The following is an 18120-nucleotide window of genomic DNA, read 5'->3' as shown; positions in this document are numbered from 1 at the left end:
GAAAGCTCTCCCATTGACTCATCCCATCTCCCATTGACTCCATTTTAATCAAATAATTCAAATTTTTAAAAATGATTTCATTTTTCTCTGTAATAATTAAACTGTACTTTGTACTTGATTGGTAACTAAGCTGCATAAATCCATATTGGTGGCAAAAAACCCTACTGGGTTTATTTAAAGATTAAACAATTATTTTTTAGTGGACTTAAGGCACGGTTATCAAAATTATGGAAAGAGCCCTTATCTTGAAAATTCAAGATTCTGACCATTCTGGAGAACAGGTCCCATACCTGTACTGTACAAATATAAATCAGTAACTCCAGAAAAAAATACACTTTATATTTTTATTTATCAACCCATGGGCAGAAACCCATAGCAACCAATCAATGATTGGCTTTTTTCAACCAGCTGCTGGTAGAACAATGAATGCAACAATTTGATTGGTTGCCATGGGTTACTGCCATGGGCACATTTGCTCAATGTTAATAAATGACCCCCAGTTGTGTCCAATTAGCAAATTTCTTACTGTTACATCATTTGTAGGAATCTAAATTTAAAGGGGGTGGTTCACCTTTAAGTTAACTTTTAGTATGCTATACTATATATATACTATATATAGAATACCTTATTCCTAGCAACTTTACAATTAGTTTTTGAATTGAATTTTGACTCTTTCCAGCTTTCTAATGGAGTCTCTGACCCCAGCAGCCAAAAACTACTGCATTATGAGGCTACAATTTTATTGTTAGTGTTACTTTTTATTACTTATCTTCCTATGTAGGCCATCTCCTATTCATATTGCCATCTTTAATCTAAACCACTGTATGGTTGCTAGGGTAAATAAGACCCTAGCAACCAGAAATACCGAACTGGAGAGCTGCTAAAGAAAAAACTAAATAACTGAAAAACCATCCAAAAATAAAAAAAATGAAGACTAATTGCAAATTGTCTCAGCATAACAAAGTCTACATCATACTAAAAGTAAATATAAAAGTGAAGGACTCCTTTTAAAATACCTTTACTTTCTTTTTGTAGGGCTTTCTGGCCCAAGTCCCATGTATGTATTATGTAACTAAATACAATAGATTTGGAGAGGATATGTTTAGGAAATGAATTAAAAGTGTGTGCAGACACCAGAGGTAATAGCAAACACATTGCAATTAAAACTGGGGCTAATGCTGCCAAAAGCAAAACAATAACAACAATCGGCATGTACAGAACAGAAATAACTACAGTGTCAAATCAAATGAATCACTTTTGTTTTTTGGTGGAACTGGTCTTACAGTGTCCAGCCTTGATGGTGAAATCAAATTCATTAAGGGAGACTAATAAGCAAAACACTCTACAAAAGTCATTTTCAAAGCATTAGCTTTGCCTTCATATCACGGTCACACAGCAGCATCTGCACTTTGCAGGCTAATTGAGCATGGGTGGATTTACCCTTTATTTTAAACGTAATGCCATCTTGTTTGTAAGAATACTTTCTATTTATACGTCAGCGGGGGATTCCAGAAGAAGGATACCCCTTCCCAGAGATGACATTACCTGCCAAAAAAACACAAGGGGAGATTCTGGAAACTGAAGATGATTGATTCGCTTTGTACAACAGGCCTGTTTGTTAATGGGGAACTGGTGGACCGTGAGCGATACTGTGCGGTGTAGGCAAGCAAGCGATAACATCACATATCTAATGAAAAGCCTTTTTTCTAACCTTTTGCTCTGTGTTAACCTAAATGTCAAGTGTTTTTCTCTATAAACAACATAGAAATGCTAGGACCAAATGACTTTTACAATTTTAATATGGCAGAGTGCACCAGTCTTTGGACAGCATCTGCCAGTATCTTTACCATGGTTCAGCCTTGTGGGTACTGTAGGGTAACATTACGTGAGTGTAGGGATTACTCTTGCCTCCTTAACATTTGCTAGCAGTTACACATACCTTGGAACCCTAATCAATGTTATTGAAGTCTGGGAAGCCTGGTGGCCAATATTGCTTTAAAATGGTGAGGTCAGCTGCCTCACTGCCGAGATGCGTTGGTTCCTATCTCACCTCTTCGGAGGGTCTGGGGTCCTTTGTCACTCCTTTGTGGTAAGAGATGAACTTTCTATTGAAAACTTTCTGAGGGGTGGTGCTTGCATTATCTTAGAAACACCTCTAAATATATAAATATATATATATATATATCTAAATATATAACACTGCCTTCACTTTCCTAGTGGCTATATGGAATTAACCTAGCAAGGAAGTAACCTGGAAACCAGTTATCCAGAAAGCTCCAAATGTATAAGGAATTGAGCAGCAACATTAAACAGGTATACAACAAACAGGTGCAGACAGATATAAACTCAGCAGAGCAGTATTAAATATGTGGGTCACTTAATAGCTAAATATAACTATGCGGACACACAACTTTTGGAGCAGTTAGTGCACATTTTTTTTTAGTTCATTAAAGGTACTTGTGCCCAAAGGCACTCCTTGCATTTCTGTATAGCTGCACTTGGTGCCGCCGCCTTTCGCTCAGGGTCAGTCCTTCCAGGTACAGATTGAGATCCTGGAAATTAGGATACAGGTACTTTCAGCCCCAAGAGTTTGTGGGGTAAACTATCCAGATTCTTTCACAGTAGTTGAGCAAGCTTGGAAATAGGGTTTAGGCCCAGTCCAGACCCAACCCATGCCGGCGCTCCCCCTGCCCGACTGCTCCTCCCTTGACATGTCAAATTATGCGCTTGGGGGAGGACGTCGGGTGGGGGGCCCTGTGAGGGGCGGAGGGTTAGGGGATGCGGCCAGTGGAGGGCACCTGCAGGGCCCATGGGGCGGAAGCCCCGGTGTGCCCTTCCCCCCCAGTCCGACCCTGTTTAGGCCCATCCTCGAAGTTAATCAATAAACAGTACTAACAAGTTAGAGATTTCTGTTTAGGATAATTTTTCTTACATTTCAAGTTAAGCTGACTTATTAAGATATTCATTTTGCAGAAGCCTTGCTTCTTAATCAATGATGTCACAAAAGGGGTGGGGCATGTCGGGCATGTGTCTATAAATTTACAAGCTGGAAGAGGCAGCTGGCAGTGTTAGGTCGCAGGTGAGGAGGGCGAGCAGAAGAGCTCAACCTGATCCCGCCTGCGACCTGCAAGTGGGGCGAGTTTGGGCCAGCCCGCACATTACTACTGTACACGAACTAAGGCCCATCATCAGGGTCGGACGCCCACCGGGGCTCCCGTCCCAGGGGCCCTGCAGGTGCACTCATCCGGGCGTGTCCTCAAATCCCCCCCCTGTAGGGGCCCCCTTAACCCCCCTTAACCCACCCAACGTCTTCCCCCAAGCGCATAATTTTGATGCATCAGGGGAGGATCGTTCAGGAGGGGGAGCGCCGGCAAGGGTTGGTTCTGGGCCGCCGGGGCCCACTAGAGCCAGGGCCCACCGGGATTTTTCCCGGTGTCCCGACGGCCCGGTCCGACCCTTCCCATCATACTGACGATCACACTGACACATGGGATATGTCACCATCTCTATGTAATGAAGCTATTACAGTCTAGATTACTAGATTGTAGGGCACCCTGCAAAGAAAATATCACCTGCAGAAATGCAAAATTTTTATTTGCTTAATATTGTAGATTCAGATATTGTTATTTCCACAATCTACATAATAGCCAGTTTCATTCAACCGATCCTAGAATTGCTCAAACTTACATCCCTGTAAGCCGCAGCTCTTTTATACACATCTGGGAACAGTGTAGAAATATATGGATGGAGGGAAGATGTAGAGACAAGTAGAACAAATATGATGTTTGTTTGTGCATGCCTTTGTAGTCCTCTTACTGTCAATTATTTGTATGTTTTGTATATGTTTGCTGTTCGTAAGCACAGAAATTTAGTTCAAACACACTTAAGGGCCTATTTATCATACTGTGTAAAATGCTGTGTAAAATAAATGGTAAATCTGTCAAGGTGTATGCTTTACGTTGACCGAATGCTGGATTTGATGCCATTATTTTACACAACTTTAGAGCTGGCATAATCCATTAAAGTCAATGGAAAAAATGTAAGTGACAAGTAAGAAAATAAAGAAAAAGGGGCGGAGGGGGGGGGGGGTGGATGAACACTGTATTTTCCAAAGCATTTTTTTTTCTACACAGAACAATAAAAAGGCCCCTTAAGGTGTGCTATACTCCCTTATTCAACATTAGTTCAGTGAATAGGACTTGTACTAAATGTTTTTTCTTCAGCTAAATAGGGAGACTGAAGCAACTTCATGTTTGGTCCTCACAAGGTAGATAATTCAATTCCCAATGCACAGATAATCCTCCTGCATAATGGACTTCTACAAAACAGTCACAACAAATGGAAAAGGGAGGGAAGTTGTGTACTGGTAATCTAACTCTAACCAATAGACAAAAAGTTTGTTGTTCAGCACAAGCCCTATTCATTAAACTCATAAAAGGGCAATTTATGTCTGCAAATGCAATGAACAATTTCCAGTGCAATAGCCGGCCACCTCGCCCCCCACTGCTTCCCCTTGCTGCCACCCCATGTGCAAATAAGTGCAAACACGCCGTAGAGGAGGGAGCACTATGTGCCGTGCAGATGGGAGAGCGCAGCAAAATCTAATGTTGGGGTAAGCGCCCCTTTATTGATGAACCCTAGGCAGGTGCCCCTTCTGTCTACCCCTAGTTCCGGCCCTGGCAATAGCCATGTTTTTTTCCCCCACAATGTACAGTTTTGCCTGGTGCCATTTCCAGTGTTTAGTATATGCCTATTCTTTCAGCGCAAGTGTGCTGCGCCTTTTGACAGAGTTCACGTTTGTTCAGGTTCCTATTTTGCAATTATTTTGACTACAGTAATATCATGCCAATTATCCAGGGAACACCAATACCACCACCCTCATCTTTGCATTTAGTGTGCGGGAAGCAGTGCCTGCTTTGGATGGAAGGACTGAACGGGGTGGAGCGGAACAATACAGCAGTGTGAAGATTGCATTTTGACAAAAGTACCTTTAATGAAAGTGGTTTTACATGAAACTCACTGTGGGGAAAAGTTGCCCACTGTGCTTGCGGATGAAAATGATCCCTGTATTGAACAAGGGGGTATACTGCCCCTTTAATGCATTAGCTAGTACGTAATATAGTATATGATGCTTTGAGGTATTACAACTGGCTATCCAGCATATTATATCAAACATGTACATATTTAATAAACAAAGAAAATACTTTTCATACATTTAAATTAGCAAAGGCAAAAGTCCTGCAGATAAGTTTGGAGTTGTTGGCAGGTAAAGAAGAGTGAAGGTAAAACATAAATAAACCTTGTTTATTGCAGTGGTAAGATCAGTGAAGGGATTAGAATGCACATGTTCTTCATCTGAACACTTTGTCAACACTTTCACATGGAGAACGCCACAAACAATAATGTTTGCAGGGAGAAACCACAGAAATGATGTACTGAGTGGGTAAGTAATTATATAGGGTTGGAAAGGAACATTAAGGCAAAGGCTAAACAGGGCTTGAGTATTACGAGGCACGTAGTAAATCAAGAGTTTAGACTGACAGCAAAAGTACTTTCTAAAACACAATATGTATACACAAATAGCATGTGTCTAATTAGCTTCTCATAAATAACCAGAAAAATAAGAGAGTACAGCTAATTGTGTGTACAGAACATTTCATTTCTCCATCACTGGATTATTAATTTGAATGGGAGGTGCCACATCACATGCCTCACTTGCAGAATTGTTCACATGCAATAATAGAACCATCTTATTCTACTGTTATGTTAATCTATAAGGAATGTTTTATAGCTTATATGTAATATCTGCCACAAACTTTGCCTAGATGCAGTAACCGGTAGAAGCCAATAAATGCTTCCTGCTGAGTGGTTGCTATAAGTGATTAGATCTGTAGCAAACATTGCACCTTTTATTAAGTAACCCATAAGGACTATAGTGGGGTTTATTTGTTTTTTTTTCTATTGGAGAAAATGCCCCAAAACTATGGTTAAAAACACTGGTTAAAATGCACTGGAAGAGAAAACACCCAGTGTGCCACCAGCCTAAGGGTTTATGTAGCAAAGTTTGGTCAGGTCCACTAACCCGTGGTATCCAATTAGATATTTATTTGTTATTCTAACTTCACTAGTAGAATACTTACTACTGTTTGGTGCTATAAGTAGCTGTTTAGGGCAAATGTTGCCCATGTTTCTGTATAATTTCCATAACATTTGGTATATTTGCTTGATGCAGTCAGTGACACTGGTACATTAGCATTAAGATGATTGTCTGCTGGGGTTTTAACACCCTTAAAGGGACAGTAACACCAAAAAATGAAAGTGTATAAAAGTAATTACTATATAGTGTAATGCTGCCCTGTACTGGTACAACTGGTGTGTTTTCCTTAGAAAGACTACTATAGTTTATATAAAAAAAGCTTCTGTGTATCCACGGGGGCAGCCATTTACAGGAGAAAAGGCACAGGTTACTTAGCAGATAACAGATAAAACCCCATTATATTCTACAAAGCTTATCCGTTATCTGCTTTGTAACCTGTGCTTTTTCTCCTTTTTCCCAGCTTCAATGGCTGCCCTCGTGTTGACATAGCAGCTCATTTATATAAACTATAGTAGCGTTTCTGTTGCAAACTTACCAGTTTTACCAGCGCAGGGCAACTGTACATTATATTTTAATTACTTTAAAAGACTTTAATTTTTTGGTGTTACTGTTCCTTTAATACTGCAGTTAAAATAAAGCACTAGCAATAAAGCACTAGTGTTTTAGTGTTTGACCTCAGTTGATAGCTGTACTTCCTCAAGATGGAAATTGTCTGATTGAAAATACTGTATGGAATTACTGACTAAGAAGCCATTTTATTTCAAAAACATTCTTCAATGGGCACTAAAAAATTGAAATGTTACTAGGAGGCATGGAAAGCCGTGAGTAAAGTCTCCAGGGTGTCATTCAGACTCAGTGTAACTTCTGAGTAACCAATTACAATAATAACAGCATATGGTATTATGGCTTAAAATGGGCGTACATGGGTAGATGAAGTCAGCCAATTTTGTAAGTTTTAAACTTTTTTTTTTTTTAACATTGAAACAAAGCTGAATTATAGTTAAATACCTGCTCACAATCAGTCATTTACGACCACAATTAAAGTCAGCAATTGGACACAATTGCCCTGAATGTTTTCCAAGCCTGGGGTATCAGGTAACTGATAACAATCGCTGGGGGTCATTCCCCCCCCCATAGTCCATTGGCCTAATGACCCCCATACACATTCCAATATGAGTCAGTTAATTTAACATTAGCTTATAATGTTTATTAATAATTCTTAACACTGATGTAGAACTGTGCTTGATTTACTGCATTTTCATTTCATTCTAGCTATGGGACAATGCTTTTCCGTTTATTGATCTCTATATGAGTTCCCAGTAAGCAACCAAGACTTTTGTTAGCATCAAATGAAGTTGTTTATACACTAGAAGTAGCTTTATCAAACTTGATGAAAATGAAATCCAGATAACCAGCCAGGCTCCATTGAGTCCTCAAGACAAAATGGCTAGAGAATGTAAAGAAATATGTTGACCCTTTCTGCTAAAGACCTTTCATTGTTTACATTTTCAGCAGACTAATGGGAAGGCGAGGTCTCCAACTGTCCTAATCTAACAGAATCCTCATCTCCATATAAGGCTAGACATATATCTGTCCAGAGGATGTGAGAGGCTGCAGAACATAATTTGTGCCTTGTGCTCCTGTCTAATGTGTGTTCTGTTGGTGATGGTGGTATAAGTAAGCTCTATAGAGCCACATGATATCTGTCTTCCTGCAGAGTGTGTTTACTGTATATATAAAAGCTGGTGGTGAAAGCTTTGCGCGAAAGATAAGACATGATGAAGAGGAGCATTAAAATAACAATCAGTGGATTGTTTGCACGTAAATAACAGACAGTTACTGGGTATGTGGTGCAGTGATTTGTCCTGCATGGATGGTATGTGTCTCTGTATAATTGTACGTGACTCTGTGTATATATAGATGTTTCTGATGCAGAGATGTATGTGGTCTCACTTTCAAGAGAACTGTAAATTATTTCAGAAGAATTTTTATGGGTAGAGACACTTCCTCCCAGCGCAATATGTCTATTTTCTGCGAGTAAGGCAAATTATGCTATCATGCTGTACTGATGTCTCTGAACATCTGGAGGCAATAAGGCTTCTAAGAAGCACTTGTTTCCAAGTGATACTTTCACTTAACTGGTTGTGTTGGCTAAGCCTACTTTCTGAATTTTTCTGATGTGATCAGCTTGGATGAGTTCTAATAAGAAAAGGGAGTTATTAAAGGACATATAGTAATATCATTTTTGAATTTAGAAAACTATGTATGTCTTTTGTGGCTTTTAACAATGGTATTCCTGCTGCTGAAAGACATTTATTGTTTAATTAAAGTCAAGCAAGCATTCTAACATTGTTGTTTTATTTAAGTTTGGCCTCTGGGTACACTTCTTACTCATCACTCAACCAGCACAGAAGCTCCCTCTCATTGTATTAATTACAGTAATAAGTAGAAATATACAGATAAATAAAATCTCATGGGAAAATAAACATAGAGGAAAGCTTAGTTTTCTGTATGTTTGATACAGTTGATAATTCATAGCATGAGCATTAGTAGTACAGGTATAGGACCCATTATCCAAAATGCTCGGGTATTCCGGATAAGGGGTCTTTCCGTAACTTGGATCTTCATACCTTAAGTCTACTAAAAAATCAATAAAACATTAATTAAACCCAATAGGATTGTTCTGCCCCCAATAAGGGGTAATTATATTTTAGTTGGCATCAAATACAAAACACTGTTTTATTTTTACAGAGAAAAAGGAAATCAATTTTAAAAATCTGAATTGTTTGATTAAAATGGAGTCTGCAGGAGATGGGCTTTCTGTAATTCGGAGCTTTCTGGATATCGGGTTTCTGGAAAATGGATCTCATACCTGTATTACATTTATCAGTGTATAAGATTGTGCTTTTAAAACACACAATCACATTTTTTCCCCGCCATCACTAGCATAATTAACAAAAAACTCCAATGGGTTAATTGTGATCAAAAAATCAAGTGAAGACTGCATGGTTCCATTCATTTTCAATGAGGCTATAATGTCTCTATTGTTTAAATACTGTATCTCCAAAGAAAATCAACCTGTTTGAATGCTTCATATACTCCCCCCCACTAAAACCAATGATTTGGACTTGGCAGTCTCTCTTCTATAAAGGCTTATATAATAAATATGACCAGAGGTAAATACAGTAGTTAGGACCACCATTATGGGCTTTAACTTGATGTAATATGGTGTACATATGAGTGTACATACTTGTACAGATACTAAATTACTGATGAAACAGTGGACCAGGGAATGTGCATTGATCAATCCCCTCTCTTTTGTATGTCAATACCCGTCTATGTAGGAACACCTCTACACAATGTTATAATGTGACAATTGAAGATTAGCCAACATGATGTATGTAATAATTGTTGCGCACATAGCCCTAAATAAACCAACTGTTCTTTCTATGAAGAACTATCCTGTGCATATTTTTTAGAATGAATAATGAAGACATGGGACAACTCGGCAACAATACCTGTAGGTCCCTGCCTTTGGTTTATTGGTTTTTCAAAATTACTTCTGCTGGTTTACTTTTAGTCAGATCATTGCCCAGACTGTATTCATTACAAAGTAAGAACCTGCACACATGAAATGATGCTCAGGATGAGGGTCCAAAGAACAAAGACTTCTTTCCTTCTGCCCTGGCCTTTTCCTCATGTTGATCCTCAAAGGGGTTGTTCACCTTTGGGTTACCCTTTAGTATGATGTATGTAGTGCTATGCTAAGACAATTTGCAACTGGTCTTCATTTTTTATTATTAGTTTTTTCATTGTTTTACTTTTTCTTCCACAGCTCTCCAGTTTGAAATTTCAGCAGTTATCAGGCTGCTAGGATCCAATTTAACCAGGGATTTGTTTCTTAAAAAAAAAGTGACTGATATAAATAGTAGAGTGGCTAAATAGAAAGATAAAAAAAAATAGCAATAACAATAAAATTGTAGCCTCACAGAACAATAGTTTTTGGCTGCTGGGGTCAGTGACCCCATTTGAAAGCTGGAAAGAGGCAGAAGAAGGCAAATAAGTAAAATAATAAAAATATAAAAAAAATGAAGACCATTTGAGAATTGCCCATTCTATAAAATATTAAACTTAAAGGTGAACCACCCCTATATTTCATCATGGAAGTCAGTGTGTTAAGAGTTATTGATGCCACTAGGGCAGGAAAAGGTACAAATGTCTCTTGGTAATGAGCCAATCAGCTGCTGCGTTGGATTTTATGACTTGCCGGCCATTTTGTGTTGTCAGAGCACTTCTTGCAATATTCAGCAAGCCATCTGTACAGGTAACCAGTTTTGTTTAAGTCTTTCATGATTTTCTCCAGTCAGCTGCCAGTTGTTACCATTCCTTTATCCTAACCCCTCTCTCACATATAATATTGATTCCATCATTAAAGAGTCAATGACTAATGCATTCATTTGTACTAATGCATGTGTTCTACTGACATGCTTTCCTTCATCTGGCAACTCCGGTATTTGGTGCTTGGGAGCTGTATGGGACCAGTGATTTAAAGCTGCTCATTGCAACAGGCATCATCTTTGTTGCTAGGAAAACCTACAACAATAATTGTCCAAGTGGCTTACGTAAATAGGTTTAATTTTACACCTGCTATTTAGTTGGACTGATCTCCTTAATAAAAAAGTATATATCCAGTATATGACACATATGTGAGGGCCCCACAGCTCTTAGGATCAGGAAAAACAGGATGTAGTAGGAAACTAAATACAGGTATAGGACCCATTATCCAGAATGCTTGGGACCAATGATATTCCGAATAAGGAGTCTTTCCGTAATTTGGATCTGCTAAAAAATGGATTATTTATATTTTAGTTGGGATCAATTACATTGGTACTGTTTTATTACTACAAAGAAAAAGGAAATCAGTTTTAAAATTCTGAATTATTTGATTAAAATGGAGTCTATGGGAGATGGGCTTTCCGTAATTTGGAGCTTTCTGGATAACGTGTTTCCGGATAAGGGGTCCGATACCTGTACTGGGAAGTCAGAACTCACAAGAAGAAGTAACTAACAAGAAGAAGACCTAGAATGTCACAATCAACAGGAAACAGACAGGGCAATTTAACATCAATAGCTACCCTGTATAAGCTGGTACAACAGAATACACCCTATAATATTGTAAGTAATGTGAGATGGTATGCTTCTTCTTGCTATGAACTAGAATGGTATGCTGTGGCATAGTAAAATTGGAGATTACAAGCAAAATGCTTAAAGAATGGCCCAAGGATTAAGTAATTTATCATGTGTCCTTAATGAACACTCCTTCTCCTCTGTGCCATTAGACAAAATACACTAGTGATAGAGGAAGGTTTTGCATTTGAGGTGGGACAAAATGACTTAAAAATATAGGGGAACACAAAGCTACCAAGTGGGGATAGAAACAAATACCAGAGACATGAGAACATGCTATTCTACCTAGACCAATCGGCAATGAAGGCAATGTCAAACCCCCTAACACTAAACATCAGAGCCATGGAAACCTAGGCATACCTGATAAGGAATTCTGGGACTGACCTACTTAAATTTTAGATTTCCTCTCAATTATTTGTTTTAATTCATAACTGCAAATCTTACATGTCAACAAAGAAAATCTCAATTTGAGGAATTAAATCCATTGTTTCTGTCTACTATGCCCATTATCCCAGCTTCTTACAAACTGCAGACTCATCTAGTCTAAAGTTTAAATAATGTTATACATAGCCCGGGCATTTTTACATGATTATATTTATTCTGTCCTAGGGGAGCTATTCAGTATGTTTTATTTTTACTAAAAGCAATGATAGTCTTATATTGCCCACATTCCTTTTAACAAGATGGCTCTTTTCTTTCAGCAATCATCTTTTTAGAAAAATGCTCCTTCCCTCTAAAGGTTAATGGGCTTTTTCATCATATTATATAAATGTTAGGAATTTGGGAATATAATTATTTAAGTCTGCTTATTGTATAGCACACTCAGGGTTGCTGGCTGAGAATGCAAGACTATAAGACTCCAAAAATATAATCAGAAATGATGAGATGCAGCCCCCCGAGACCCCCCTCTTAAGTGACACACTCTTACGTTGTACTTTACAAATGCAAGCCCAATAAAAAGTATATTTAAGATTTAAAGTGCCTACATTTGGTATAAAAAAATGGATATATCTGAATTTGTTTGCACTTGTTGACAGCTAAAGAACCACTTAACCTTCTGTGTATTTGTGTAATAGAATTATAAAGAAATACGCAGGTATAAGCTGTTTAATTAAGTCTCTGTTACTTTGATTTCCCAAGCTGCTCTGGATCTCTTACTCACAATGCCACATCCTGGATCAAATGAATTGGCCTTCTTAGTGTCATCTAGTGTCACTGGACATTGTACACAAAACTACGAAGGTCAAAGAATTCTATCCAGTATGTAGCATCCTTGCAGCAAGATCTAAATATACTGGCAATCTGGGCCAGTGGCAGTGAGATTAGGGGGGAGATTTACTAATCCAGGAACGGTCCGAAGGCGTCCGAATGGTTTTTTTTTCGTAATGATAAGTATTTTTGTGACTTTTTCATCGCCGTTGCGACTTTTTCGTATGTTCTGCGACTTTTTCGTCGCCGTCGTGAAAAAAACGGATTGGTTTTTTCGCCATTTACAATCGCTCAATACGAAAAAATCGTGACAGCGACGAAATAGTCGCGCTAAATATGATAAAGTCGCGGCAACGAAGAAGTCGCAAAAAATTTTCGTTTCCAATCCGAATTTTTCCCTTTCGGGATTCGGATTCGTGGATTAGTAAATCTCCCCCTTAGTGTTGATAAGGGATTAACACTAGTCTTACATGTATATAAGAATACAATGCCCCTTTTTTCTTTAAATAAAGTACAGAATACAAGCAAATTGAAATGTTAAGTTCACTACTGTTTTGTTTTTGTTTTGAATTAAGTCACTTGTAAAAAGGAAAAATAAAGTCTTCTTTATACAAAAGGTGAATTCAAAGTAGGTCTGGCTTATTTTGTTCCTAATTTTAGATTAAAGCTACTGCTAAACTAATATTTGGGTGTGAAATACTGTATTGTGCCTATGGACTATTTTTAGTTTTTTTCAAAAGAGGGTTATATTATTCTTGTGAGTGCTGGCATAGATTACAAATCCAGAGGCTTGTCTGTACCTAAAATAGTCAGATGAGGTTAGTGTTCACAAACACGCAGAACGGCTCCTCTGTTAAATTAGGTCATTACACTAAATTAATTTAATGCTCTCTCTCTCTCTCTCTTTTAATAAAAACACTTTTCATTTTGTTATGAAAATAATGTAATTCTTGCCAACTTACTATGTGCGTCGGCCAATAAAGAAACAAACAGAAGTTCTACTACTTCTTGCAACTATGAAAATATATATTTTTTTTTGAGGCATTCATGGGTAGCTGTCAAAATAAAAGAAACATCAACACAAAAACATCTATTTATAACAGCTTGGAATGTGAAACCTATATATTTTGTCACATTTTTCCTATTTTGACTGTAATAATTTATAGTTTTTCATTGCAGACACATCATTCCTCAGACCATTCTAAATGAGTGCTTGTTAGACTTTTAGGACAAAATGAACGGTTTGTATCACAATTCATTTTCTGGCATAAAGTTTTCTTGCATAAATTGTCTTGTTTCGTTTAATGGAATTATTCCATCTATTAGCCATATTTCAGGGGTGCAAACATTAAAGAGGGCAAAGTTCTCCTCCTGATATCTGGAAACTTCAAACCAGTATTTAATTATCACTGGACAGTTCCAAATTGTGTAAAGGAATGAATCCTCCTGTATTTTGGACATGTATTACCTTTGGATTCCAGCCCAAACTTTTAAGTCTCATAACAAGTGTCAGTGTCTTCTCCCTATTCTTCTTCAGTTAGTTTGGGTGGAAAGGATTGCCATTTGAGAATGGAGAGGGGATAGGCTATCCCCCCCACTACCCCCAGCCCCACCCCCACCCCGGAGGTCATTCAGTACCACCTTAAATGCAGAAAAAACTATATTTCAGATATAAACTGTATTCCGAAGGCATGGGAAAAGTGTTGAAATTACTGAATGCCATGACCCCTACATCTTTCTCTCAATTAAACGTATAGTGGGGAATTTCCCTCTTTGCAGCAGGTCCCCCAACAATGACATTTTGATCTGGTGCCAGTAAATGAACCAAGTGAAGCCCTTTAGGCTGATAATGACAGATGGTTTCCATTAAAGTCAATTACACGTGGCAAGGGTGGATTTGGCTCTCTTTTGCTGGCTGAAAAACACTGGTGAAGAATATTCTACATCAGCCTTATATTCTTTTGGGGGAGTTCTTCTTCCTACTGCAGTCTTTTTTTTAGGCTGATAATGACAAATGGTTTCCTTTTAAGCCAATTACAGGTGGCAAGGGTGGATTTGGCTCTCTTTTGCTTGCCATAAAAAAACTGGTGAAGAATATTCTACATCAGCCTTATATTCTTTTTGGGGAGTTTTTCTTCCTACTGCAGTCTTTTTTTAGGCTGATAATTAAGGATGGTTTTCATTAAAGTCAATTACAGGTGTCAAGGGTGGATTTGGCTTTTTTTTTTGGCCGAAAAATACTGGTGGAGAATATTCTTTATCAGCCTTATATTCCTTTTTCTTTTTTTTTTTTTTGGGGGGGGGGGGGGCCTTCTTCCTACTGCAGTCTTTTTCAAATTCTATATCATTTATTATTTTTTTCACAGTTTAGTGGTAATGAGACATGCATCTAAGCTTGGGCTTGGTGGTGTAAAAACTGTTTTTACACCATCATTTTTTTAAACATGTTTTTGAGAGATTGATTTTTCTTTTAGCATCTAAGGGTCAGCTTGCAGCAATGAGAGGACTGCAAACCTGGAAAGGATAGGCTGCTAATTGTAAAGGCACAGGCAAAAGCCAATGAAGTGAGTGGTGGGGATAAGGCAGCTGACATAAAAGAAGGTGACAAGTCTGTTATAGTTAAAAGCATAAGTCAGACATGTAAAGGAAATGTGGCTTGAGAACTAAAAATTTGGCATACCGCTTGCTAATCACAATAAATAATGCATTAAATTCCCAGGTGGCTCCACGCCTATGCCTTGCAATGTTTTTCATGGACTGGAGAAGCACATGATCTTAACGGTAGGAAACTGCCTTACAACACCATTATTGTGTGACTCAAGCTTTTGGCGGAAATATCCTTTCCTCTGGTCCACAGCAGACAACTTGATGCATTTTGTGGTTATGAAAACCACAAAATATGTCGAGCTGTCTACCATGACCTATAAAACCACTTTGCTGTGGCAAAGGTGAAGTTATTACTCTTACATACTGGGTAACTGATCACTCAAGTAACGATGACTACTTTGGACATGAACTGGATGTGAGTAACCTGCAGAGGATGAGTATCTGTGTAGTTGAGAGCATTCAGCTGTCTGACTTTGCCATTTAGTACAAAATAATTTACATATGTAAAACATTAAAGGAACAATTTAATAAAATAGAATTAAATTAAAATCATCCATATCTATTGGGCAGGTTTGGAAATCCAGTTGGGTGAGACCACATCAATGTGTTGATATGGCCAACAGTATGATCTGATCGTATGTCCCCAAGCTAGCAATCAGAGCCACCCAATTTGGCCTAGCACATGGATGCCAAACAAGCAGATCTTTAAGTATATGGAAAGTCAACAAAGTTTCTCTGATCTGGATTCTCTTACCTTTGACACAGGCTATAAAGGTAATCTTCTCCAAGGCAATTGGAAGTAACAAGCATTTATAGCAGAAATACCCAAAAGGTAGATCTGATCTTAAAAGCCCAGCATTATCCACAAACAATTCCCAAATATCAGTCTGGGCACCCCTGCTTTACAGAAATATCACCTTCCAGTGACTTTAGCTTTCACTTTTATGTTCCATATTATGGCATAACTTAATGAATGTATTCATTAATATTTCTGTTATTAGTTTGGTTAAAACTATAAAAAATATACAAACATGCAAAAATCCCATTAAATGCTGATATTTATGCGATGACAATACACATAAAAAACGTGTTGTACTGTTGTACTCCTAAAATGCATAGCAATTCATTATATTATCTCTTATGTGGGTTCTTCCCAGAAAAATGAACGTATCCATATACAAACCAGAGTATTGTATTTCAGAGAATAGGTTGAATTCCAAACTCAATAAACAGTTTATCTAAACATTAATAAAATAGAAGCAGACAAGCCTTGGGAATGTGGTGCCACAATACTGCAAACCTCTATTGCTTTAGAAAAATGATATTTTAGGGTAATATTTTCTGACACAGGATAAAGCATTCAAGGCATAAATTATGCACTTTGGCATCCCCACCTGACAGCATGTTGCCTCTGTGGGGCGAAGGTATAAAATAAAAATGTTTAGAAATTAATGAAATGTTTGGTATTATGATGTCAAGGAGGACGGGAGCCAAAGGTGTTTTGCTGAAGGAGTCTCCATATGAATTACTTCAAGCCCTCTCAGCAGTGTGAGAGATTACACTATTCTCGACTGTTGAAGCTGTTTACACATACCAAACTTCGATGTGACTGCTTCTTTGTAGTAAGCTGTTTACACAAATTTATTTTGGGAAATTCCATTAGACTGGACCAAGATTTCTTCATAAATCATTGAATCTACTGCTTGTGTGCTGATAAAAATCAGGATAGTCTTTTTTTTTCTTGTGTGTGTGTGTTCATTATAATTAAATAGCCATTTGTTGGAGACCCAAAATGCATGCTAAATTGTCTGCTGACTGTAGACAGAGTTAAACCAAATTGAAGATTATAAGTTGGAAAGAGTAGGGCTATATGTTCTAAAACAAGGAAATAGTTGGGGGTTTTGTGGTCTCAATACCTGGGAAATTTGTGGGTGAGAGTACCTATGTTGGCATAGTTTTAAAATGGTGGTGATCTTGGCTTCATTCTGCCTGCATGCAGTTTGTAGATCAACATTTCATTCCATCTGCTAATATCCACTCTTTTTAATGTCATTAAATTATACTGGTCACAATCACAAGGCTATATTTAATATTTAAGGTTGCCTGTTGCCTTTGGCTTACATAGGCTATAGGTGACTTGCAGCAGAAATTAAACAAAGACTCAGCAAACAGGATTAATATGTCAGGTCAAATTATTAGAATTTAATATGGCCAGTGTTGTGGCAATGGGGAACCAAAAGATATAGGGACATATCTAAACTCATTTAGATTAAGATTTATGGTTGAACACTTGTTTATAGATATTCTTGAAATTATGGCTGACTAACTAAATCAAGTCAAGTAAAAATGTTTTTGTTGGCCTTCTGGGATTAAGGGTATAACAATTAATGTGTTGTCAGATAGAAGTATGAAGCATTTCAGGAGTAATTTACTAAGTGCAGGGCAGGGTACAAGGGGGCAAGAAAATGGGCACAATCCAACACACTTTGCTCTGTGCCTTGTCCTGGAGGGTGAAAACCTATATTCCCCAAATGAAGAAAGTTCTGTCTGAATTCAGCAGTGCTATATGATGTTCAAATGACGGGACACATGTAGACTTTTCACCTTCTGACCTTACCCATCCCCTAACTTATGTGTCATTTAGACACTCGTTAGAGTGTGAAAGTGGGTTCAAGCTGCAATGGAGGCCTTTACTTACCACCTGCCCCGGCAAGAGGTAAACATGGTGCCATCTTGTGGTTGTTAGCACTGCACTCTGCTCCTAATGCCAGATTTTAGGTCCTCCAGATCTCATTTAGATCCTTTTTAGAATGAGCATAAAGGGGCATGTTTTTGTTCCCCTTTGAGCTCTGACACTTGAGTCTGTAGTCCTTTTTTTGTGCTTGGGCACTTCAAGATCTTATTCAGCCTGGAACTTAAAGATGCTTTTCTTTTATATATTTACTATATTTCTTTCTTTCCAAAAGAAGCAGTAGTCAAGTCACCATAATCCTAGGGGCTCAATGCTGGACACACCTGGG

This window comes from Xenopus tropicalis, chromosome 10, assembly GCF_000004195.4.
Source record: "Xenopus tropicalis strain Nigerian chromosome 10, UCB_Xtro_10.0, whole genome shotgun sequence".
NCBI classification, from domain to species: domain Eukaryota; kingdom Metazoa; phylum Chordata; class Amphibia; order Anura; family Pipidae; genus Xenopus; species Xenopus tropicalis.
Note: the sequence above shows the minus strand (reverse complement) of the source record.